The 27,310-nt window shown below is 28.7% G+C and overlaps 1 protein-coding gene across 1 annotated transcript in view; it reads right to left on the reverse strand.

Moving 5' to 3' along the window:
* Positions 1-27,310, reverse strand: part of LOC129912315 (myc protein) — a 96,346-nt gene that overhangs the window by 44,976 nt on the left and 24,060 nt on the right. The window contains exon 2 of the mRNA XM_055990525.1: positions 22,560-22,628. The gene's annotated coding sequence lies outside the window, so the exon portion shown is untranslated. The remainder of the gene's footprint in view (positions 1-22,559; positions 22,629-27,310) is intronic.

A 27,310-nucleotide genomic window follows, 5' to 3' on the forward strand; every position in this document is an offset into this window, starting at 1 on the left:
ACCCCGAAATTTTGTTTGCTCATTCAAAAGGAGTTAGGTGAATATCATAACACTGATTTTTCGCACTCGTGAAATTCACATTTTGCCCGTCATTTTGGATTTTAGTTATTATCAAATATCTCAACTTCTGTTCATCCTAGGTAAAAGACGTAAAAACGTAGAAAATTAAATTTCGCATCTTTTATGTTAAGAACATTTTTTCGATATTCTGAATACTAAAAAAGTTACAAGCCAAAAAAGTAAAAAAAAAAAAACGAAAAAATGGAAAATTTAAAGAATTTATGAAAAACCCTTCCGAGAAAATATTGTTTACCTTAATTCTCTACAACTCTGCTATACAACTTTTTTACTTGCGATATAGGTACTATATTAAGTTAATAATTAAGTTATGCATTCGTACGAAAAAAAAAGTTGAGATAACATTTTTCCATGACATTACGATGGTAGACAATGCCAAAAAAGTGGGTCCCGGAACTCTCCAGAGGGGTTTTTGGAATTAATTTTTTTGGACCAAAATTAACGGTACTAGTCATATACCGATTTTAGTAAAATTGAAATATCTCGAAAACGGCTCCAACGATTTTGTTTAAAAAATTTAAATGTTAGTTTTAAGCTAAAGTCTATCTTCTAATGAAAAAATTTTTGTTTGAAAATCATTATTAACGGTACCAGCCATAGAACCGTTTTTTTTTAAATCCGATTATCTCCGAAAGTGCTTATTCGATTTCATCGAAACTTTTTGTGAAGAAGCATTATAAACCAAAAATAAAATTTCCAAAAAATTAATTTTCGGATTTTTAAAAAAACTTTGAAAATTTGTTTTTGAAAAATCAAATTTTCGAAAACGGGAAATTGAATTTTTTTGAAATTTTGTTTTTAGATGTTCATGTTGATTAGTAATTCCTACAAAATGGCATACCAATTTTATTTTAAAACTTTTTTTCCAAAAAATTATTTATAAAAAATTAGTTTTTTAAAAAACGGCTCTAACGATTTTGAAATTTTATTTTCTGAAAATGCATGTTAATATATCAATCAAAACTGCATACTTGTTTTGAAGGGCAATTTGATTTCAGATTTTATTTTATTTTTTTCCAAATTGCTATATAAAAAGTCTTAAAAATGTAAGCAACTTTAACTATAAGAGCAAGTTCGTGCGACCCAGTCGTGCATTTTATTTTGTATCCAATTTGTGTTACTCAGGTTATAAGGGCTTTTCTATAGAATCAGAATCTAGTCTGGATTTAAATTTAAAAGTATTGTTGCTTAAGAATTTCTTTAAGTAGAACAAGTTTCAGCTGCCTCAAAATTTTAGTGACAGCAATAATTAAAATAAAAGAACAAAACTACTTTTTGGTTATATTTTTGCTAAAAGAATTCGGAATGTTAAAATTCGTGACTTCGATATAACATAACAATTCGTGAGGAACTAATCAACACATTGACTTCATGCTTTATATCGAATAGGATCAATTGTTACAATAAATTTAAATTCCATACTTTCCAAATATGTAAAATCGTATTCCAAAACTAATTATTTCAAAATGAATCACATATTAAAACTGTTGTGTATTTATATCTAAGCTTTTTTTTAGACATACTGAGTGCTTTAGACTGTAGCGTGTCTGTTCATTAATCATTTTAGTGCGTTTTAATCAAAATTAGAGACAGAAGTGCGGCAAATCGACTTTGTCTGATTTTGCCTTCCCCACAAAAAAAAACCATGGGGATATGATGATGATGATTATGGAGAGATACAATATATACAAACTCTCATACCGATAACCCTAACGCTATAAACCACAAAAATTATTTATAGGATACTGACCTTTATTTTTGAAACAACGAAAACGACGACCGACGCGGCGGCATTGCCTGGCCCGGCTTGGCTTGGTTTAGCTTTCTCTCTTCTCCAACTTCTCTTCCTGCCATAAATCGTCGTCACTATTTGCAAGATGTGTTCTCATCGCTTTATAGCCAAAAAAACACACCGAAAATGCTGGGGAAGTGCTTTTTTTTCTTCTCAAATATTCAAGGTCAGGTCATTGAATTCCACGAAAGTGACTTGACTGACTGTAGGTTGTGTTAGGTAGAGTTGGTTGTTTGGGGTATATTGAAAGCTTTTTGGTTCTTTTTCATTGAAACTGCGTCGTACCGTTTTTATTCGTACATTCGGATACAGTATAATACATATCTATGAACTCCCTCTCAAGTGAGAGGGAGTATATATATACATTTTATTATCAGTGTAACGTGTAACGTTTATCTAAAAAGCTTTTTTGGCCCGGCCGGCCGGCTTTGACACACGAAACGATATAGTCTCTTTTGGTTCATGTGTATCTATACTCCACTCGTAGGTTCTATATCTATATTATATTGTTATATTGGCGCATATCAACAATAACATCCCTTGTTTTGGGAATTATTATTTTTTGTAGAAAGAGGAACTAAAATTCTACCGTCTGTGTTTTCGGTTGAATTATGTCCCTAAAATTCAAGGCTAAACCAAGCGAGGGTGGTCTTTGTTTGTTGATGCTACTATCCCAGAAATGAAAAAAAGAGGCAAAAACAAATATAAAACTGGGAGAGTGTTTTACTACGCAAAAAAAAAAAAAGAAAGAAATAACACAATAATATTGCGCATTATGCGTCTGGGAAAATCTAGGTTTTTGAGTAGGGAACATTGTTTACATACCAGCAAAACGACGCAATATCATTAGATACACTTTGGGTATGAGTCTGAAAATGAGATTGCACGTCCCTACTTTTTTAAGGGTTTTGGACCTTTGTATTGATTTTTTTTTCGTTTAATAAGATTACAGTTTTACAGTCAAAGTTTGACGTATAAGTTAAAGGTATCTAATTAATATATATTGCATTACTGCACAGGGGTGTTTAAAACAAAAAGCTGTTAAAAGGTAAATATCATTTGTTATTTATATTTTTTGGTGAAGGCTAGTGATTGCGGGATCATCAACTTTTTTATGAAGAATTTTTTTTATGTCAAACAGACTAGTTCAGGATTAGAATCTAAAAAATTTAATAAAAATTTGTAAAACCACGTCAACGTTACATACACGAACACAATGTATAAGCCCTTAATTTGTGTAAGTGAAGTCAATCAAAAAAAGAAATTTAAATTTAGTTCTGGAGAGTAAAAACATAATTTATGGTTTTAATTGCAGCAATTATTTTCTTCTTGTGAACATTTCGTGACAAAATCAAGAATCAAGAGTTTTTCAAAATATCAATCGTATCATTGCCATATCTTGCGAAATTTTCCTAAACAAATCCATTCAAACAAAAAATGGAACAAATTTAATGAATTTGTGGGCCACCATGGTGTATGCGTAATTATTTTTTTCTATGGAAGAAAAAACTTAAACAGTTGATATAAAAATTCTATCGCTGATAAAGCAGTTTAGGTTAATGATTTCTTGGTTTCTTTATTTTCTAAATGATGTTCATAACAGGTCTTTCAAAATCTTATATGTTAGGTAAAATAATCGCAGAAAGCTTTTAGTACGGGAAGCAAGTATAGTTGAAAATGGTTTATTTTTGGAATAGATTTGAATTTGATATTTCATATAATAAGGCACATTGAGACAAGCATGCAAAAATAGGTCACGATTTTGAAAAATGCGTTTTTGTGATTTTCTCGCATTTTGTTTATCGTAGAATTAGTGGAGTAACTAAGGCTAAAAAATTGGCAATATTAGGGAACCCGGCCGAACAGCTTAGATTTTGATGATCTTTTTTTTTTTCAAACGTCGGTAATTAAAAATACTTCAAAGTCTATAGATTAAAAATTGCCGGTGTTGGCGTTTTGATTTTTTAAATTTAATTGAAGATTTTTGTGAACAAAAAAAAATTTTTTTCAAATATTTTTCTTAAATTTCATAAATTAATTGATGGCAAAAGATTGTCTAGGAAATTCAATTTTCTTAGTAATAGACTTCAAACACAAAAAAAAATATTTGAACACAACGGCAACACCTACAATATTCAAATATACATTTTTAAAAAGCTAGAAGCCTAGTTTAATTAATTGAGTTTAGGGCTTTTGAAATAATGGTAACTGAACTCAGATTTTTGAAAAAAAAAAAAATTATTTAAACAATTATAACATGTCGTTTTATAAACTTTTTCGTACTATAAAATGCATTTATTTTAAAATTTTTTTGGCCGCTTTTATTATGATTTGAAATTATAAAAGGAAATGTCAATATGTTTTACTAAAGTCTTTGAGAAAATTAATTATTTCAATGCAAAAATTCAGTTTTTTATCAAAAAAACCCATTGAAATTAATGTAATTTTTAATTTTTTTTTCAAAAGTGTGATATACCACGTTACCTTTTCTGCTTCGGAATTCAACTGATAATATTAATGGCCAAAAATTTTTGTAAAATAAATTCATATTTTATTAGAAAAAGTTTGGAAAAAAGTCACTTTTAAATTTTTTAATATAATTTTTTTAATTCAGAGTTTGAGGACCATTTTTTCAAAAACTCTTAGTTAAATTTAAGAGATAAGAATGAACTTCTGGCTTTTTAAAAATGTATTTTAAAATATTGTAGGTGTTGCCGTTGTTTTCAAAATATTTTTTTTGTGTTTGAAGTCAGAATGTTAGAAAATTGCATTTATCGCTTAAACGATGGAAGATTGTCCCTTACTCCTTTATATTTTTTTTTTTTCCTTAAATTACCTAGAGAATCTTTAGCTATCACTTGTTTTATGAAATTTAAGCAAAAAAAAAAAAAAATGGTTTTGTTCAAAATTTAATTTTATTTTAAAAAACAATACGGCAACATCGGCAATTTTTAATCTATACTATACTATACTATACTTTGAAGTATTTTTAATTACCTACGTTTGAAAAAAAAAAAAATCATCAAAATCAGAGCTGTTCGGCCGGGTTCCCTAATAATTTGCTTTAGTTACTCTACTAAATAGTTTTTTTTGTTTTGTTTTCTAGAAAAACGTATTCTCTAATTTATTTATAAAATAATTATTTTTTGTAATATTTTGTGTTTGTTTTATCAAAATGATATATTATGTAAAAAAAATAAAAGCTATTCAAAAGCTAAAGTACTATAATTCTGGTATACCACTTCTTAGTTCATTCTTTATTGAGTCTTAAACTGGTATGTTATTTGTGATGTCTTTATTAAATCTTTATTTCTGCCTTCTTTTTTAATTTTTAATTTTCTCTGTCGGACTGCCATACAGTGGTGTCTCTCATGGTTTTGATGTCAAAAATTATTAGCATGGCCATTTATTGACAAAAGAGTACAAAAAAACTGCCAACTTTTTTTTAATTTAAAATGGCAATTAAAAGAACTTTTTTTAAAGAATATATTGGTTAAAAAATTTAGCAAAATTGATATACATATACCTAAGGTAATACAGAGTTGAAGACACAAATAAAGACTTTTTTAAATTATCAAACAATTCTGATATCTTTCCTATCAATTATCATAAAAAATGACTTTTAGTGTTATACAGGGTGTCCGGTAGAAAATGGATAATCCGGATATGGCTGATAGGTGGACTTTTGACTGTTCTGAAACCAAATAGAAAAAGTTTCTATTGCAACCAGTTTAGAAAATATTAGCTTTTTTTCGTTCAGTGTACTTTAAATTGCATCATCTTACGTTTTCTTTAACCACAACCACGAATGAATGAATTTTATAAATTTCTTATTTTTATAATTTTATACAATAATTGGCTCACTACATAAGAAGTTAAAAGTTTTTAAAACTGTTGCATCTTTTCTTTAAAAAAAAATTGAAATTAGTTTTTCGATGCAAAATGTAAAAAAAAATATTTTATGAAAATTTTCAAACACCTGTGGTATAAAAAAAACCCATAGGAACGTAGGTGGCCAACTTTTTTAAAAATATGCGCGTCCAAAGGGGATTGCAGAATGGTAAAAGTTTTTATCAAATCTAGAGTTACTAGCAAGTTATTGGTACCAAGTGCAAAAAAAGCCTATTAATTTAATAAATTATTTTAACTGTAAAATCTTAAGTTTTTCACATTGCTGCCACAAATGCATGGATTCCATCAGTTTTTTTAATCAGTCATATTTGACAATAATTCTTCTTACACATAACTACTAAAAAAAGTGTTATAACCGTTGAACAATGGCTATACAAAAATAATTTAACTTTTTTTTTAATGCAAAGTAGAAAAAAAAAATATTTGTTTGCTAATTCGCTAATAACCAGTTTAAAAGATAAAATAAGAAGTGGCTCACAATATTAACTGTAAATTAAATTGCATCTAACAAATATTGGATGTTTTTCGTAGCCCAATAACATTGGGAATTGAAAAAAAATTCGAAAACATTGCAACATTTTCGATGAGGTTGCATTGGGCCAACTGGACCAAAGATCTCAATTTTTCTTTAAAACGAGATCATTAAGAAGTCAAAACTCAAAACAAGCTGTCCCGATGCACAATTGTATGCCCATGCTTAAACTGAGCAAACAAATACTTTTTTTTCTACTTTGCATTAAAAAAAAGTTAAATTATTTTTTTTATAGCCATTGTTTAACGGTTATAACGCTTTTTTTAGTAGTTATGTGTAAGAAAAATTATTGTAAAATATGACTGATTAAAAAAACTGATGGAATCCATGCATTTGTGGCAGCAATGTGAAAAACTTAAGATTTTACAGTCAAAATAATTTAATAAATTAATAGGCTTTTTTTGGACTTTGGTACCAATAACTTCCTACTTTGCATTAAAAAAAAGTTAAATTATTTTTTTTATAGCCATTGTTTAACGGTTATAACGCTTTTTTTAGTAGTTATGTGTAAGAAAAATTATTGTAAAATATGACTGATTAAAAAAACTGATGGAATCCATGCATTTGTGGCAGCAATGTGAAAAACTTAAGATTTTACAGTCAAAATAATTTAATAAATTAATAGGCTTTTTTTGGACTTTGGTACCAATAACTTCCTAGTAACTCTAGATTTGATAAAAACTTTTACCATTCTGCAATCCCCTTTGGACGCGCATATTTTAAAAAAAGTTGGCCACCTACGTTCCTATGGGTTTTTTTTATACCACAGGTGTTTGAAAATTTTCATAAAATATTTTTTTTTACATTTTGCATCGAAAAACTAATTTCAATTTTTTTTTAAAGAAAAGATGCAACAGTTTTAAAAACTTTTAACTTCTTATGTAGTGAGCCAATTATTGTATAAAATTATAAAAATAAGAAATTTATAAAATTCATTCATTCGTGGTTGTGGTTAAAGAAAACGTAAGATGATGAAATTTAAAGTACACTGAACGAAAAAAAGCTAATATTTTTTAAACTGGTTGCGATAGAACCTTTTTCTATTTGGTTTCGGAACAGTCAAAAGTGCACCTATCAGTCATTTCCGGCTTATCCATTTTCTACCGGACACCCTGTATACATAGTTGCCAACTATGTTAAGTAAAGATGAAAAAAAAAAAAACAGGAAATAATAAAAATCACAATGTTCAACAAAATTGAATATTTTTTTTAATTTTATTTATTTATTTAATTAATTCTATTAGATTTTGATTTTCTAAATTCGAATCCGCATCAATGACGTCACTTTTTTGAAATATATCAACTTCATTGCGTTTTAATCTTAGAAACGTGACAACAGAGATTTTACCATTTTGAATAACAAAAAAAATGAGTTTGTTTAGTGTCTTCGATACAAATATCCTCCAGTGTACCGTATTTCATCTCTATTCCTGTGCGCCCACTTCGTTTTTTATGGCTTAAGTATTCTGAAATCCTTCTTTAAGTAATTCGGTGCTACTTGAGAATTTCTAGCTACAAATTTTTTTCATCTTTATGGTAGTGTTCGAAAACGGTAGCAAAATGAAGCAGCTTTTAAGAGTAATAGTTTTTGGCTTCAACAAGAGAAACTCAAGTTACATTCTTTTAAATCATTTTCTTTAGAACGGGCCTAACTCCAAATACCAATGGAAGCTCTTCTTGAAAATTTGGAATTATTTTACGGTTCCGTAAAAAAAAACATCTAAACTGATACGAGATTTTGTTAGAAACATAAATTAGCGACCACAGATCGTGAAAAAAGGTAGCAAAAAATGGTGCAATAAAAGTGAAAATGACTGCTCATAAATCTCTACTTCCTTATTCACATCACGGATGAATAGTTTGCCCTTCTAACAAATACAAAAAAAAAAAACTCTCATTCATTTCAATTTTGGAGAGATATCACCTTTTTATATGGTGATATATCTCAAAGCACACATCATAAACTTTTAGTTTTATACCTGTCGTACTAATTAAATATCGACCCTTCTTTCAACATTCGCATATCACGATTTGGACTTTTACATAAATCTCGATCCACAAGGCGAATTTTGTTTGTTTGCATTCATTCTTTTTTTTTTAATTTTGTGATCCCGTAAATCATTAGCAATCATCTTGAGGAAAAAAAATTGGCTAGTATTTATCTAACCGTTTTCAAGTGAAATAGTCTTCGAACAACCAAACAAAATTTGATGAAGATGATACACAAAAAAAAGCTGCTATAAAATTAAATTGAAAAGAAAAAAAAAGAATGAACATTTTCGCCAACATTCATCCAGAGATATACAAACGTTCGTCGTGCACCAAACAAATCTCCGAACAAAAAAAAAAAAGATATAAAATTCTTGGAAATTTATTTAATAGCTTTATATTTCTAGGTCAGCGCATATATGAATAGCATGAATGGTATTGGATTCGGAAGGCAGACAGGAAAGCCGCAAAACCGAATTATACAATACGACAAAACGACACGTCGACGACACGACGAGTGAGTACGAGTTTTTTTTTATTTCTATCAAACAACGAAATCCCAAATGAAAAAAAAAAGTAAAAAAAAAACCTATTTGATTGGTTCGGTTGTGCTATACTGATTTTACCTGATAACCCTAATAAAAGTTGAGATACACATTCCACATGAAATCCAATCTGTAAAATCTAAATGTTACCATCAGTAGGTAGAAATGGATTAGTTTTTTTTTTCCTTCTTGAAATGATAAGAAAAAGAGGGCGGGTGACAAGATGAAGATTAATTTTCAATAAACTTTAATTTTTTTAAAGTTTTTTTTTTTATAAAAGAAAGTTTATTTTTATTATCTTTAAATTAGTTTTATTTTGAAAAGATTAAGATTAAGAAAACTTATAAATACAAAATTATGTATGTAATAATTTCAGTGTCTTATCTATGTGATTATTAGTTCTGTATTAAAAGGTTCATGGAACTAGATTAGAGGCGATGTTTATTCTTTAAAACAGTACATTTAGCTGAGATTTGGACATGCTTTAGTTTTTTAAAGATAAAATTTTACCATTTTTGAAACCCGTTTGAGTTTAGACTGAGTTAATTAAAGTTCTTTTCCATACTATTTCTTTATTTTCATAAATCTCTAGTATCACGTTAAACCACAGAAGGAGTTAGGTTAAAAAATCCTTATTTTGAAGAAACTCATGAGCAATATCCATGCATTTGTCCTAAATAGCAGTCTCGGATGAAAGAAAGCGATTCGATGCTTAAATGCTTTTTTACTCCAATTAGACCAGTTATGTCTTAAAAGAACGAGTTGAATGTATTTTCTAAAAATCATGTTTTGAATACTTCTGAGTGGTAAACTTCAGGTTGTCAGCAAATTATTCAAAGCGGAAACACAATAATTCAACTATAACAGAAATTTTGAATAATTAATATAAATCAAGATATAAGATTTTAAAGTGGCTCTTTTTCAGAGAATTCTTTGTTTCATTTCGTGAATATTACTCGAGTTAGGGACTATATTTAAGTAGATAAGTAAGTTTATGATTCGTAGAAAACAATCGAACTTGCGATAACAATTCTGCCCATAATCTCGTAAAGGCCCTAACTACACTCTTCTTACTTTTGAGTTATAGAGGGAAACAGTAAATCTAATATTCACTCCATGTGACATAAGTTTTAAAGTCAAAAATTTCGCAGAGAATGAGGCTGAAGATGCAAATCAATGAATTTTTGAGCAACTTTAGACTATTGTTTTGATACCATATGAATGCAATTTTGAGACTTAAGCCCTAAGTATCAACGAATTAATAAGTGCGCATAAAATGTCTCGTTGTTAAAACAAAACGGCTCTAATTGATGATATTATTTTCTCAAAATGAAAATTAAAAGTAGAAATCCAAATAAAATAAAATAAATTAAAGAAGATAAAGAAATATGAATATAAATTTTAAGCTTTAAAAAAAAATTACAAAAATGGTATAAAACTTAAAACTTTGTTGTTTAAAATGTTTAGTAAAAATGTTTTAATTTTAACACTTGAACAACCCACTTGATGCTTTTTTGAAAGATTGTATAATTTCGTCTCAATAAAGTCTAGCTTTTTACTATTTCTCATCAAATGTTAAAGTTAAATAAAAAAAAAATCCCTTTCAACTCACAAAAGATTCCTTACCTAATTCTCAAGTCACAACATTACATAGCCTTGAGCTATGAGAGCAGGTCTTAGTGCTAAAAATTATAGAAATAAAACAAAACCACAACTAAGCTTATTCCTATCTCAAATATTTTATTGAGCTTATATTATGCTTAAGCAAGCAAAAATAAAGTTTATAATTAACTCAAGGAAACGGTCATTATCATGATCGTGAATGAAAGAAGTTTTTTTTTTAAGAATTTCGCCATACAACCCGATTAGAGTTTTATTACATTGAAAGACCGCAAGTATATTTTTTTTTGTTTTATTGATATGGTTTCAATTTTTAATTCACAAAACAGGTTAAGGGCTAGACCACTTTCAAGGAATAATTGATATCAGATCATAATAAATGAAATTTTTTCATTAGGACTTAATATACCATTCTCATTACGTAAGCTCATGGCTAAATCACCATATCCAATAGAACAATCATCAAACCAAAACATTCGTATACAAAATTAAAAATATTAAAAATGTCATACATACATTAAAAAAAAATTAAAAATGATCATGAAAGATGCGATGATGCCCCAGCCAGGGCGTCTCCATAGCTTTTTTTTCTTGCCGTGCTGTGTCTTATATTAAAAGATTCCATCATATGGTTTAAGCAAGTGTCTTTTTATGTATATTAAATTCTGGTGAATGAATATTTTTTTTTTCTAACCGGCTTTGATAATAAATGTTTGTATGTAAAGTTAAAACTATCGTTAGGCCTAAAATTGGAATTTGCTGACGCGCCTCGAAAAAGCTTGTCTGGTTACATAAACCAAACAAAACAACAACAAAAAAATGGTGAGACATTAAAAGGCCGTTAAAAAAATTGTGACATTGGATTGTTATGACCTTAGACGATTTTTAATAAGAGTCTGTCGTTAAGTTGATTGTTAATCGCAAGAACAAAATTATGTATTTCTCACATGAATCGCTCCTTGAAAGTGTATTGATATTGAAGAACAAATTCAAAAGAATATGTATGTATTTAAACGGATATATGAAATACTGTTGGTTTTCGTCTAGAGTTTTGTTGGATTGTTTTAAAGTAACTATATTCTCTATGGATAACATCAAGACAAATAAGGGAAAAGGGTTTATGGATTTTCGATGAGAACCTAATTATTTCGCAACGTTTTAAATGAGCTTGTCGTTTTTGAAGTGAAAACTTCTTTAGTATCGTAGTGATTTGAAACAAGATGAAACGAAAACGCGATACGAACATTCAACTTGTTACAACTTTTTTGTTTTAATAGATAGATGAATGAAATTTGTACTGTAGATAGGTAGTTAAATAAACTATAATTGTACAAAATTTCAAATAATTTTATATTCACAATTCTGAGATAACGGTACAAAGATGTTCTTTTTCTACACACGTTATATCATATGATTTAGTGCACATATAAATTTGATTTAACTTTAATACTGCTGATGGCATAACCTTTTATTTGATATATTACACATAACGGTACGTGCTCTACAAGTTACACAATCTTAAATTGAAAAAAAAATTGAAAATTACCTCAAAACACCTGTGGAGACATGTCACCAGTGTAAGAGGTACCATCATCCCAGTTTCAAATTTCGACATAGTTGGCTTTAAAAAATCCTTACTTTTTTTTAAGCATGGTAGAAATATGATTGATGCGTCATATAAAAAGTAAAAAGTGAAATAAGCTTTCAGATGATATAAAATTTATCATAGGTTGTCATTAAAAAAATACCTATGTAGATATAATGAGAGAAAAAGATTGATTTTTGTACTTTTTTGATGAAAAAATTGATTGGGTACAAAAATTGCTAGCTCTTTTTGTAGATGTTGTATAGACATGGTCGATATAAATATTTTGAGCTGAAACTTTCTGGTGATATAAAATTTATTATAGGTGGGTGGATTTTAAGGTGATAGAATAAAAAAAGGTAGACTTTTTCGATTTTTTTTTGCATTAAGAAGAAAAAGATTTTTTAAGGTTTCACTTCTACCACGTGTGAATTGGACACATGATTTTTTTTTTTTTTATTTTATTAATTGAATAAGAAAGAAGTTTCAAGAAAAAGATCATTTCTAAAAATGCGAAAAAGATTCAGATTAAAAACGAATCTTTAAGGCGCACCAGAATTGTTAATGTAGGTTTCACACTTTCAATCTATTCAATACCGATTCAAAAATAGAAGTGCCTTCAATTTTACGAATTTTAGATTAGACTTTATTCCAAACTATAGAATTAAATTTCTGCCAATACTTAAGAAGCTTTTCCATGATCTTGAAAACAAAATATGTAGTTAGTGCAACCGGTTGAAGACATTTTTTTCGAAAAGGCTTCACCAGTCATGAGGAAAACATATTACAAAGTTTGGTCGGATTTTAGTTATTAACTTTTTTTTTATTTAAATTTGTTGGGGTTACAATTTCAGAATACAAAATTTTAATTCTCTGTACATAAAAAAATAATACTAAATAATAATAAGTTCATGACTTTTTTCCCAAAAGGGCGTAAAAAGGAAGTTATTATTGAAAAACTGCAGCTGATTTTCTAGTTTTTGAGCCATTACGTGTTAATGTTTATAGAATTAAAAATACCCTGTAAAATGCGACAAACGTACTGGTACCATTCTTACGAAAACGTAGACGTAATTGTAAATGTCAACGCACGCCAAAAATGCGCTCGTGCGTCCTTGATATGAAGAATTAGGAAGCTTAATGTCTGCAATTCTGTTTATGTTGACATTTGTTTCTGTTAAATCAAAAAAGCTTCTGAAATATAATTATTTTTGAACGCATAGTCATGCGATATTCTAAAAATATATATTTATTTTCAAGAATTCATTTTTATAGTTTAAATTGGCACAGTCAAATAGTGTTTTTAAAAGTTTTAAAGTTTATGTTTCTCGGATCATTGAACACGAATCTGAACTTAACCAATAATTTTTTTGTTTACAGCAAATTTGAAAAACCGCTTAAAACAAATTGGAAAACTTCAAATACGTTTTTGTTAAAATCTAAGGATATGAGAATTATGTGTGACACATGACTTTGAGGTCTTTTTTATGCTTGATCCAATGAAATCAAAAGAAATCTCAGCTTCGCTGAAAATCTGGATTTAAGGGAAAAAGAATTTTGCAATTTTTTAAGGTCCGTTAGATAAATATTTTAAAACTTAATACATTTCAAAAAAAAATATAAAATTCGATTAGTCTAAATCCGTTATCGAACATGGTGTCGATTCCTTCTCTAAATTTTGATCAAAAGCGTCAGCCTTCATTTGGCCTCACTTATTTTAGCGATTTTTTTAATATTTGCAGAATTTTCAAGTTCAAATTACCATTTGGCTGGACTTCTAAGAAATATTTACAATTTTTATCAAATAAGCTACTTAATAATGATTTCTTTTGATTTAATGAATACCCTGTAAAACCAGACAGAATTCTGTTTACATTTATATTCGAAAAAACGACGTAATTGTGAACGTCGACGTACGCCAAAAGTGCGCTCGTGCGTCCTTGATTTGAATAGACATGGGAAGCTTAATGTCTGCAATTCTTTTTTTGTTGACATGGGTTAGGTTTTTAATTAAAATTTGTCTTACATTTAAATAAGAGTAAAAGAGAATATCCCTTACTCTGCTGTTCGAAAAAAAAGTTAGAAACATCAAAATTTTAACTTTTTTTTTAAAGAAAATCAAAATTCTTTTTCAAGATAATATTAATTTCTTTACGCATAATCATGCGATATTCTAAAAATATATAATTATTCGCAAGAAACTAAAATAAAAAAAAAAAAAAAGAATTTCTATCGTTAAAAATTTGTATTTAGATAGATTTACGATTTGGCGCATTTTTTCTGTTTCTAAATATTATTATAATTCTACGCAGTTGGTTTTACATTTTCTGTTTTTTGTTTTCTTTTTTTTTTATATATTTTTGGCAAAACGCCTTCTCAAGGTATTTCTACAATTTATAGGTATATGGGTTTTGTATCTTTTATAATTTACATCTGTACAAAACGAAGAAGTATCAAGTAGAAATGAAAGTGTTGGGGCAAAATAGAAAGAATTAAAAAAAATTGACTTGTGTATATTTTTAGAAAACAAAAAGAAGTCTAGCACGCAAGGTGGTCCCGAAAAAGATCATTTTATAAACACACAAGACTTTCGCGTATATAGAACAAGAGTACCTCTATAAGTATGTTTTTGCTACTATTGTATACCTATAAGATTGAGCCATAAAGCTCATGTAAAATATTTAAATCACTCTGGGCCTTTGTTATTTATAGATTCACGGAAGTGATTTATGTGGTTCTTTGAGAGTTTTGTCCTTGAACATGTAAGAATTTGGTTTAATTATGGATTTAATGCGTAAATTTTGATTTCTTGATCTGTTTGTTTTCAATTTTGATTTAATTTTTTTGTTTTTAATTTCTGTTTTGTTTTGTTATGAAATTTTAATGAATATCAAAAAAATGTAATGTAGGTATAACAAGTTGTATTTGCATAAGTGTGTTGTGTATAGATCAAATTTTGCCAACAAGAAAAAAAGAGATTTAAAAATGATAAATCTGGATATTCAAGTCAATAATATGATAACTAAAAAAAAGGCACATACGCACTATAAATTTTCCATTTGTGCAATGACTGGCAATAATTGGTAGTATTTGACTTTTGGCGCCAATATTAGGGAATTATTTAATCAGCTGTGTGCTGAATAATTCAAGTAAATTTTTTCGTCTGAGAAGTGCTGTGCAAAAAGTTTTGTTCATTATTTAATACGTCTTACGGGTTTGCTATAGAAATGGCATCTTTTGTTGGTATTTTTTAATTTTTGTAGGTACAAGTTGTACCTATTATTTTAGATTTTTGGTTTTGGATTCTAAAAATTAGTTGATGTTGAAAAAAAACTCTTAAAGTGGTTAAGAAAATAATTTTTGCTGTTTTTGAAGCGAATAATTTTGTGAAAATTTGGTCAAAACTCCAAAATCGAAGTTATTCCAAATTGAATTTTGAAAACTAAATTTTTTGTAAAGGGAACGGGTCGTTATTCCAAAATTCTGTATTACCAAAATTCTGTATCTGAACAACAATATTCTGTATGAACGCTTTTCGTGCACTTTTTTTCATTATCAAAACAATTTTTCTTTTATCATTTACAGGACTTTGGAAAACAGAATTTTGAAAACCAGAATTTTGAAAACCAGAATTTTGTATTTGCAGAATTTAAGAATACAGAATTTTGAATTTACAGAATTAAAAAAAAAACAGAATTTTGAATTTGCAGAATTTTAAAATATAGAATTTTGGAATACAGAGTTGTGGAATCAGAATTTAGGCACATACAGAATTTCGACCCTAACCCTTATGTAACCCTTTTGTAAAATTAGCATGATGTCACTTTTTTGTACCACCTACAGTTCAAAACTGCATTTCAAAGGTCGAGTTCGATATCATTAAGATCAGTTTTTGCCTTAACACTGATTGATCCTAGTTAGATCAAAAATTACTGTAGATATACTGAACAGATGCTATTGAATTTGCATTTTATTGAGTAAACTGATTACTTTTTTTTGTTGAGGTCGGATTGTAGGGGAAAGAGGCAGTTCAACTTTAATCGTCAATGTCTTTTTGAAACTATTGAAGAACATACACCCATGCAACAAGAGTGCACGTTGGAAGGATGTATGATCTTTAATCCCGCGTATTCCATCGTCGACAAAGACATCTTATGGGTTTATCACTAACTTTCAAGGTTTCAAGCAGAAAGTCCAAGACTTTAGTGAAGAGCAGTGAATCTAGTGATTGGAAACTTTTTGGGACTTTAATAACTTTAAATTCCACTTAGAAAACTATTGCAGCTCGTTTAAGTTTGTCAAACCGCACTCAAAAGCTTTGATAGTTGCTTTACAGAAAATGGCTACATTTAAAAAAATTGTGTTCGATATCGTTTGGTTTTTGGAAACTCAAACTTAAACAACACTAGAATGACAAAGAAAGAAAATTTCAATTGCGAGATAGATTAATTCAAACAAGAAGTCGAAAAATCATCGATAACAATTGCATGAATATCCATAATAAAAATTGATCAGCAGTTGCTGCGAAGGCCATAGCTAGTAACTAAAATACTTCTGGTGTTCAAGATATTTCTTTAGTTGAAATTTCATAACCAAAAGGACGAATTTACTGTGAATATTAATGCTTCGCTTTAGAAAGAACTGTGCTGTTTGTTTGTTCACCTTATAATTTTAGCTGTTGTCAAGAATAACCATGCATTTTAATGAGGAATTTGAAGCCAAAAAAATGATATGTGGTAACTTTAACATTTATAAATGATATAGGTAAGAAAGAAAAGCCCAAATTGTTTGTATTAACTGTAATTGGAGGTCTCACAGCTGTAATGGACCAAGTAAAAAAAAAAATAAAAAATCCAACTCCTCTGCTAAAATCTGCGCCAAGTTTAGCTTTTTTTAGGTCTGTCATTAGTTTGGTCAAAAAGTATTTCGTTTCAAAATGTCACCGAGAAAAACATTCACCATAAGATTTACTTTAGCTCGTTATGTCTCCGTATTAACTTTTTGTGGCTTGGTTCACTTCAGCTCTTAGCCTAATGAACAGACTTATACACAGCACTATGTGCTTAATAAAATATAAATCAATATTAAGGTACCACGTACTGTTACAGTCTTGACGATCTCGCAAAATACTTTTTTACTGTCGCATTTAATTTTGCGCAAATATTTAAACCACAACATTTTGTTCACCTTATTTTTTTTTCTCAATTAATTTTTTTAAGGAAATAAGTTTTAAAAAGATCTTATTTTAACAAATATTATAACAGATGGAATTGACAGCTTTGTCAATTCTACTCTGCTTATGCAATAGTTCTTCAACTGTTATATTGATTTCAAAGAATTTGAACTTTGGAGTTTGGATATACCTAATTTTATATTTCAAACATTTGCCAGGAAACAATAATTAAAATTTATTAATTTTCCATAAATAGATATAACATATGTGTTAAATTTTATATACACCATACCAAAAATTAATATTTGCGCACGAGTGAAATAACATTTGAAAAAGAACATACGCCCTTTAACGTAGGTATATAGGTACTCATAATATGCTAAATAAATGCTCTAAATCGTTACTTAATGGCGATAATTGATATAATTTAAGTTGACGGTCGTTAAGATTTTATTTGAATATTCTTTTACTCAAAAATGTGTAACGTTGCCAGAAACTCATAGTTACCACTTTTAAAGTAGTATTGGGAATTTTGTGGTCACTTTTAGCTTTTTATCATCGGAAAATGGTGTACGAAAACCTAATACAATTTCTAATAAAGTCACTAACCCGTTTTCTAAAAAAATGCAGAATATTGAAAAAAAAAAAGAATTATGAAAAGCCGAATTTTGAAAATCAGATTTTTAAAAAACTGAATTTTGAAAGCAGAATTTTGTAAAGCAGAATTTTGACCTCAACCCGTCTAAAATTTGAGTGGACCGTATTCAGTTTTGAGTAGTTTATATTTTCATATTCTTAAAAAAAAGTATCTGCAGTTGAACTTTTCCCCCACCAAATTTTTTTTTTGTACTTAATTAGTTGGGTTGAAGGTGATAAAAATTGACATTTGACAATAAAGTAATTTGATGATTTTAAGTGATCTCTCCTTTCTTTTCATTTCATTTCAAATTGAAAACTCGTTATTTCATAAGTTACAATAGAAATACTCATGTCAAATAACATTTTATGAGTAAATTGACTTGTTTTTGAGAATTTAGAATAATGGGTGGTCGTGATAATAGAATCCGTTCAATACTTTCTAAGATTTGAAAAATCTACCTACACCTTAATTCATAAAAGAATAAAATTGCACAAAAAAAGTAATTTACAACTCAACAATCCAAAAAAATCATAAAAAAACAAAAACAACAACAATGAAGTCAAGTGCCGGCTAAACTCTTAAATAAACAAGAAAAAAAAAAGAAAAAACAATCAACAACAATATTGTCATATTGCAACTTAATCTTTCAACCATGCACTTGCCTCCCTTAAAAGATGCCTATCATCGAATTCTAAGAATTTCTATTAAAATACAAAAAAAAAAAAAAAAAATATGAAAGTAAAACTGGTATGATTCTTATGGTTCTCGAAGTACCTACAAAAGAGTCAAGGAGAAATTTTTTTTAATGACTTTCCTTTTTTTTATTACTTCCAGTGTCACCATAGTCACCGCCGACTTCTTCGTTTAAAATAATTCTTCCGAATTTGTATCGCTGATAGTTTAGTGATGGCACTTCAAAGATATTCCTCCCTACTGAGATATTTTTTTTTTCTTTAAAATTTGTTTGAGATAAAAATATATTTTTTTTTTCTTCTCAGATTCGGTATGGGTATTTTTTTAGGCTCCTGGAAAGATACTCTTTTATCGGTAAGACATATTCTTTAAAGGGATCATAAATAATAAAGAAATAATCGTTGTAAGAAAAAAAAAAATATCTTTTTTGTTATAATTTTTTTTTTTTGTTGTCTGCAAAGTCGTGAGTTTTGCAAGTTTAAACACAAATTATCACTTAATTTATTATTTTTAAGTTTAGCATATCTTCATCTTTTTTTTTTAAACTTTTTCTTAGCCTGTAGTTCTATTTATGTAGGTTTAGTGCCTATTCCTCACGATTTAGGTATTATTACTTGTAAGATGGGGTTGGCAGAAAAAGAAGATATTTACTTCGAGCATAAAAAGGTGTGAATTAAGTTTCATTATACTATATCTTAATGCGGAACCATTGGTATGAACTGAAGGAAGTGGATTTGTTGCGTGAGTTCTTAGTTTTACTACTTAACGCAATGACGCCACATTCCAAACAAAGAAAAGCAAACATAACGCACGGTTTGTTTTTATGAGTTATTTCGCTCGCATTTTTTTTTTATTGCTTAAAGTTTGGTTTATTGTTTAAAAGTTGCGAAAGGAAATTTTTTGCAAAAAACTATATAAGATGTTATTTCACGAATGTCAAGATGGAAGGGCTATGCGTAAGAGTATAATATAACTATAATATTGCATTTCTGTACATTTTCTTAAACCTGGAAAGTTTTTGTAATAATATTTTACTTCCTTTGATCATAACCCTTTTTGCATATTATTTACATTGCAACTGAAAACTAATATTACATACTTTTGCTTTTATTCTCAATTTTTTTTTTCAAGCTGAAGAAAACATGATTTAAAATTTAATAGAAAAATCTTTTTCTTTTAAATCTCAATACCGTGTTTTTTGTAGAATCAAAACTTAAACATTTTGTTTTTACATTGTTCAGATAAAAAATTGTAATTCATTTCATTTGCAAACGAAACCATTTCAAATCGAAATAAAAAAATTTATAATAGGTTGAAATTGCGTTGTTAAAAAAAAAAAACAATTTTTCTACTTGATTTAACACTTAGTTTTTTCTCTGCGTGCAAAGGTTTTAAAGCGAATCAGAAATTAAATGGCTTTAAATAAAAGAAACATGATTAAGAATACGAATAAATAGATTCATACATATGTACTACACATTTGTTTTTTTTTTTTTTTTTTTTTTTCAAAATCGATAGTCGTTTGAAAAATAAATATTTTTTCGTATTTAAAATATTCCAATTTTTCAAAATAAAAGTTAGTAAACCATTTAAAGTAAATAACACTGGTCTGCAAGGAAATCCTCCTTTAAATAAAACTATACTTTTCTAAAGGATTTTTGTATGCTGATTCCGAATCCGAAGTCAGAATTCATCTAGCACGTCACGTTTTTTTGATATTCCCGTTAGAAAATCTCAAAAACCCATTTTTTTGCTGTTTTCGAAGAAATATTTTGGCATAATGTAATATTTTTCAATTAAAATTGTTACGGTTTATGAAAGAACTTATTTTTCTTTCAAATTCAGTTTCAATCTTCTCAATAACTCTTTTCTTCTCCGAGATATCTTAATTTAAGTAAGTTTAGTAGGTTTGGAATATCTTATCATAAAAAAAACTGATCTCTAAAAACTAATATATCTTTCTCCCTAGAACAAAAATATACTTTTTTAATGGACTTTAGTGTGCTGATTTTGAATCCGAACTCAAAAAATTTCGGTCTGCTCTGGTTTGTGAGATATAGTAGTTTTTATTGAGATTTTCTAAGAAAAAACTTGATTTTGTGATACTTTAATGCGTATATCTTAAAATCCTCACGTGATAGAATTTTTTTGATTTCGGATTCTAACTCAGCACATCAAAAACTACAAGAAAAGTATACTTTTGTTTCTAGAAGAAACAAATATGAAGCTTTACAAGGCAGTTTATCGAATGGTTTATTACAAATAAGATATTTCTAAATAGATAAATAGTATATAAAATTACAAAACACGTAAAAATTTTGTTAAATATATTTTATTATGGTTTTCTTTACAAATTTGACTTTTTAAATGTAATGGGCGTTGATATTTTACATTTTCCTTAATTAAGGTGTTTTTGTTCATGTTGGATTTACTAAAAAGTAAAGGATTTCGATATTTCTGCTTTTTTTATAAATCAGTATTTTAAAATATGAGTAAACATTAATGTAAAAGGACATATTTGGTGTCAATCGATAGGCCATATTACGAGGAATAAGTCCTGCAAATTTGAGCTCAATGCTACAAATAGTTTTAATTTTGCACGAGTTCAAATCAATCTAAAAGGTTGATTTTTTAGAAACTACCCACATTTTTCAAAAATCATTTTTACAAAAATGGTACCTGATAGAATTTTTCTGAAACCAGATTTAGATTCAGGAAAGTCCAATCTTTCATAATATCAAAAAATTATTTGAAGGAGAAAAAAAAAGTTAAATTTTGCAGACCGGTGTAATTAATAGACACATACAGGGTGTCCCAAAAGTTAACGTCGAAACGAAAACGGTAGATAGGGTAGGTGGTGACAGTTATCAGAAAAATAATTAAAAAAAATCGCAGCCATATATTTTGTGAGTTATGGGCATTTGAAAAAAAGTCGAAAAAATGGTCACGTGACGGTTTTTCATGTGCTGTGACTACAAAACTTAATTTTTCTTAGTTTTTTCTTTTGTTGCGCAACCTTGAATAACCCTGCTACCAAATGCATTCAATTTTCAATTTCAATTTTAACACATCTGCATCAGTTTTCAAGCAAATATTACTTTTTTGCCCAACTAAGTACTAAAAAATTTTACATGACTCTAATTCAATAACCGTAGTTTAAAAAAAATGCATAACGATGTTTCGGCATGTTACCTTAAAAGTTGGTGTGTTCAATTTTCTTTTCAAATTGGTATAACATTGTTGAGAATATTTTTCAAATGCCCATAACTCACAAAGTATATGGCTACGATTTGTTTTTATTATTTTTCTGATAACTGTCACCACCTACCCTATCTACCGTTTTCGTTTCGACGTTAACTTTTGGGACACCCTGTATAATCAAATTTTTCCAAAAATTGATTTTTAACGACAAAGCAACATGGCGACATGGCGACATGGCGACAAGGTGACATGGCGACAAGGCGACATGGCGACAAATTCAAAACCAGCAACTTTAAAATAGAAAAAGTATTCAAAAACCCTCTGATTGTGTATAATATATAAAATTAAAAAAAAAATTTTTAACGATTGCTACGTACTGATTAAACGTCTCGAAAAAATTTAAATTATTCTACAATCTTAAACATTTCACTCCTTCCGAAAAATCGTTCCTTATTCCTAAGGATGATTGAACTAAAATATAAGTGTTATGAATTTTAGCAGCTCTTAAATATAAATTGACAGCAGATGTTAGGGTTGTGAGATGAGTTATTTTAATAAACAAAGAATCAAACAACGTGAAATATAAGAAAAATTAAAATCAGAAATGCTGTTAAACCACATTGGTTGAAATGTTTTGCCAAAATGCAACCTTGAAGTCCAATTCCAATTTCTTCATAGTTTATAAACAAAAAAAAAATTATTTTCATAATTTTTCTTTGATTTAAAGCTGAAAAATTTTGTTCAGTGAAATATGTAATAATAATATATGTGATGAATTTTCAATAGATATTAAACTTACTTTATTCGTCCTTGAATTTTTCTTTCTTGGTACATGGAAAAATATACCAAGTCTGAAAAATTTGACATCCTGAAATAAAAAGAAAATTGTTGTTTAATTTTTGAAAAATTTTGAAGTATAAAAAATTAGAAATTGCTGTGTATTTAAAACTGGTGAAATAATAGAGTATCACAACAAAAACATTACTGTTAAAAAAAGAGCCAAGTTCTCTTATATTGAAATTATGCTGGCACAAAAAGTACTGAGATGTAAAAGTGTACCAAGTTCTAAAGTTTGGGTTCAAATTCGTATCAATAAAATTTTGATTGTTCTCTTGACAATTTTTCTTAATTATCGATTTTTAAAGTTATTTCAAATTGCCAAGTAAACAATCAAAATTTTATTGATACGAATTTGAACCCAAACTTTAGAACTTGGTACACTTTTACATCTCAGTACTTTTTGTGCCAGCATAATTTCAATATAAGAGAACTTGGCTCTTTTTTTAACAGTAATGTTTTTGTTGTGATTTCACTACTTTTTGCAAGGTATGGCTGTAGAATATAAAATCTCTATATTTGATGAAAATTCAGTGAAAATGGGTGGTTGCCACGCCCCCTGCCTGAAATTCTCAAACTTTAAATTTTTTCCTTTGTGTAAACTACCAGCTCCACCATTCTACCAAATTTCAAGATTCTACGACAATCAGAAGTGCTCTATAATATTTGATGAAAATTCAGCGGGAATGCCGGTTGCCACGCCCCCTGGCTGAAATTCTCAAATTTAAAATTTTTTCCTTTGTATAAACTACCAGCTCTACCATTCTACCAAATTTCAAGATTCTACGACAATCAGAAGTGCTCTATAATAATTTATGAAAATTCAGCGGAAATGGGCGGTTGCCACGCCCCCTGGCTGAAATTCTCAAGTTTTAAATTTTTTCCTTTGTATGAACTACCAGCTCTACTATTCTACCAAATTTCAAGATTCTACGACAATCAGAAGTGCTCTATAATAATTTATGAAAATTCAGCGGAAATGGGCGGTTGCCACGCCCCCTGGCTGAAATTCTCAAATTTTTAATTTATTCCTTTGTATAAACTACCAGCTCTACCATTCTACCAAATTTCAAGATTCTACGACAATCAGAAGTGCTCTATAATAATTTATGAAAATTCAGCGGAAATGGGCGGTTGCCACGCCCCCTGGCTGAAATTCTCAAGTTTTAAATTTTTTCCTTTGTATTAACTACCAGCTCTACTATTCTACCAAATTTCAAGATTCTACGATAATCAGAAGTGCTCTATAATATATGATGAAAATTCAGCGGAAATGGGCGGATGCCACGCCCCCTGAATTGAAAATCTCAAATTTTCGATTTTTTCCTTTGTATACACCACAAGTCCTATCACCGTGTAAAATTTCAAGTTTCTACGATATCAGGAAGTTCTCCATAATTTTGATGATCTGTCAGTGAGTCAGTTACGGTTTTTGCGATTTTTGAAGCCCTATATCTCAGAAACTACTCATCGTAGGAGGCTGAAATTTTGTGAGGAGTTTGGTTTTTACGAGCTCAACAAATGTAGTGAGTTTGAAATTTCTAGCATCTTTGGTGTGAAAGTTAGAGGGGGGTCGAAAATGGCCTGAGTTGTTTCCTGTAAATAAGGGTGTAGTGCCAAAGTTGCTAGAGAACTTGGCTGGGCACTACCGTGCCCCTTGATAAACTTAAAGAAGTTTCATTTCTAAAAGCAATTTTTCATAAGCTTTAATTAATTACAGTAACGCCTGCTTCATACAAATTAAGTACAGACGGTAATCAACCTGAATTATTTTTTTCTTTGTTGGTCCAAATTATATACCTACATATTTTGTCTTTACTTCGTTTGGCATTGTTTTAGATCACTTTTGTCTGCTTTAGATTTTTTTCTCAAGCTTTTAAAAAAATAGAAAAAGTTTCAATATAATTTTTGGACCCCACCTACAGACATGTCATCAATCATAAACTGTCTTGTCTATGTCTAGACTTAAAGTTTAGACTCATTTGCCACTGATCGTCAAAAAAAAAGTCTTTTTCTTTCTAGACTACAAAAAAAAAATTAAAATATAGAAATTAAACATTCAAAATTTAAATTGGTACAAAAAAAAAGAGAAATAAGAAAGAAACGCAGACAAAATCTGCCAGTTTCAACGAACTCAACGAACTGCTGACAAATTACAGACCATCTCGTTTCCCTCGCCCAATCGCATGATGACGTCTGACATTTGAGTGATATATCATTATGCTATATGGAAACGATTAGTAAAAATAAATACTTTAATTATCTTCCAATCCCATCGCATTTTTTACAAAACTTTTTTTGGCACGAAAAACGATTATCATCTATGTTCAAGTCAAATTCAATTATATGAATGAATGAGATATTCTTCTTTCCCTAGTGTCTAGTCATTTTGAAGACTCTATGGATTCTTTTCAAACAAAACTTATATCAATGTAGATTAAAAAGTTACATTGAAGGTTAATAAATTACAAAATTTATATTATTTTTATTTTATTATATCAGAAAAATAAGTGTAGATTGGACCAACAGGAATTATTTTTGATTTGGTCGGAAACTTTTCAGAAAACCCACGTATTTAAATCAGCCACATCTCTACACCTGATACAAACATATTAATGATCAAATTAAATTAATTGATATTATCACGGTAATTTAAAAAAAAAAATAAAATAAGCAATTCGTAAGCAATTTAAACTTTGTGTCTCAATCGAATTGAAAAAAAAAACAAAAACAAGGAAACATCTATTTATCAGGTATCTAGCACTCTTTAAACGTGTTAATCGTGATTTTTGATCAAATGATAAAGCTTGTTTATGAAAACTGGGCAATGTTTATGTCTTAACATTGGAATACCTGTCGAAAATTGTTCATGGAAATTATTACAATTCTCTATTAAATAATGTAATCTTATGTATGATAAAATTAATAAAATCCAAGCTAAGACGTCAAATCACTTTAAATATTAAATATATATGAAGATTTTCAAGATGGAGAAGACCGACAGTGTGAACATAAGGTGGTCTTAAATATTAAGCAATTGATCTTTTCAATTGAAACAGAAACTGTTCATTGGTCAAAAAGGTTATCGTCTTTTTACCACTATTATTTTGTATTTATCCTTCAAATCTCATCCAGAGACATTTTTCCAAAAAGAAACAAAAATCACCTTCCTTTTTGAACGCTAAGCATACATTTCTGAATGAAAGCAAAAATCTTGTCCAATTTATAAGAATAACCCTTATTTCCTGTGGTTAGTATTTGATATTGACACAAGAACAAGCAAAGCGTTCCGCATTATTGTATATTTTTGTGTTTGAAGAAGAAAGAAAAAAAAATTGTTAAAAAGTAAATTAAATCAAAATTTATCAACAAGAAAAAAAAAAACTAAAAATTCAAACAAAAAATTGATAACAGTTTACGTGTTGATGTTTTATCTCGGGTTCAATTTTTTTGTTTGTTAATAAAAAAAAAAGTCAAAGTGTAAGGGAGTGTGAAGCAAAAACGGACATTTGCTTAAAAAATAATAATTTTACTAGTTTTTTTTTTTAATTCTAAGAAATTTTGAGGCATCTATAAGTTATTGATAAAATTAAACAAAGTCAGATGTATTTACATACAAAAAAATTTTGCACGTAGTGATTTTATTAAGAAAACTAAAAAACACAAGGAAACAGCTCGTACTTCCTCCTATTAAATTAAGTTAATCAGTTCCAAAAAATTTGTACTATCTATTCCTTCGCTTCAAATGCACCTATTAAAAAAATTATAAAAATGTTGGCTTTATGCACTGATTTACTGAAGGCAGTGCTTTTTGTTCAGTTCATTTATAATTTCACGCAGCAGTTTGTACCACCCCAAATTTTGTTTGCTCATTCGAAAGAGAATTGGATGAATATCAGATCAGAACACTGATTTTTCACGCTCGTAAAATTCCCCTTTTTGCAGCCATCTTGGATTTTCGATATTCTGAATGTTAAAAAAGTTACAAGCCAAAAAATTAAAAAAAAAAAAAACAAAAAATTGCACGTCTTAAATAGCGATACAAAAAAATGGTAAAGCTGAAATGTAGAGAATTTTAAGGAAGGTTTTTTCATAATTTTTGATAAAAAATGCTCATAACTTAATTTTTTTTTTGTATTTCTTTGATTTTTTGGCTTAGATAACTTTTTTAATATGTATTCAGAATATCGAAAAAGTGTTCTTAACATAAAAGACGTGAAATTTAATTGTCTACGTTTTTTGAATAACCAATTTTTACCTAGGATGACCAAAAGAGATATTTAGTAAAAAAAAAAGCCAAGATGGCGCCCAAAAGGTGAATTTCACGATTGCGAATAATCAGTGTTATGAAATGATATTGACCCAATTCTCCAATTCCGATAAATGCACTGTACTATAATTTGTGTTATGCACTTTATTCTCCAGAACAAAATTGATAAACTGCATGGAAGCGCATCTTCTTGTCGAAACCCTGCTTATTCTGTTTTAGTCGGGCGAGATATTTTCCAGATGCACCTTTTTAATGCTTATTGTAAATGTAAAGCGACACATCTGGATCAGTTTTTCCAGGACCCCGAGTTCCGAGTTCTTAAGGTACACTAAAACGTTCACCTTCGGATTTCTTCTTCTTTTTAGCTCATAGCTTCTTTTCGTTGAATATTCCAGCTCTGAATTTAGCCCCAACAAGTTAACGTTTCAAGCACAAATTGTGAA

Source organism: Episyrphus balteatus, chromosome 2, assembly GCF_945859705.1.
Source record: "Episyrphus balteatus chromosome 2, idEpiBalt1.1, whole genome shotgun sequence".
Classification (NCBI taxonomy): domain Eukaryota; kingdom Metazoa; phylum Arthropoda; class Insecta; order Diptera; family Syrphidae; genus Episyrphus; species Episyrphus balteatus.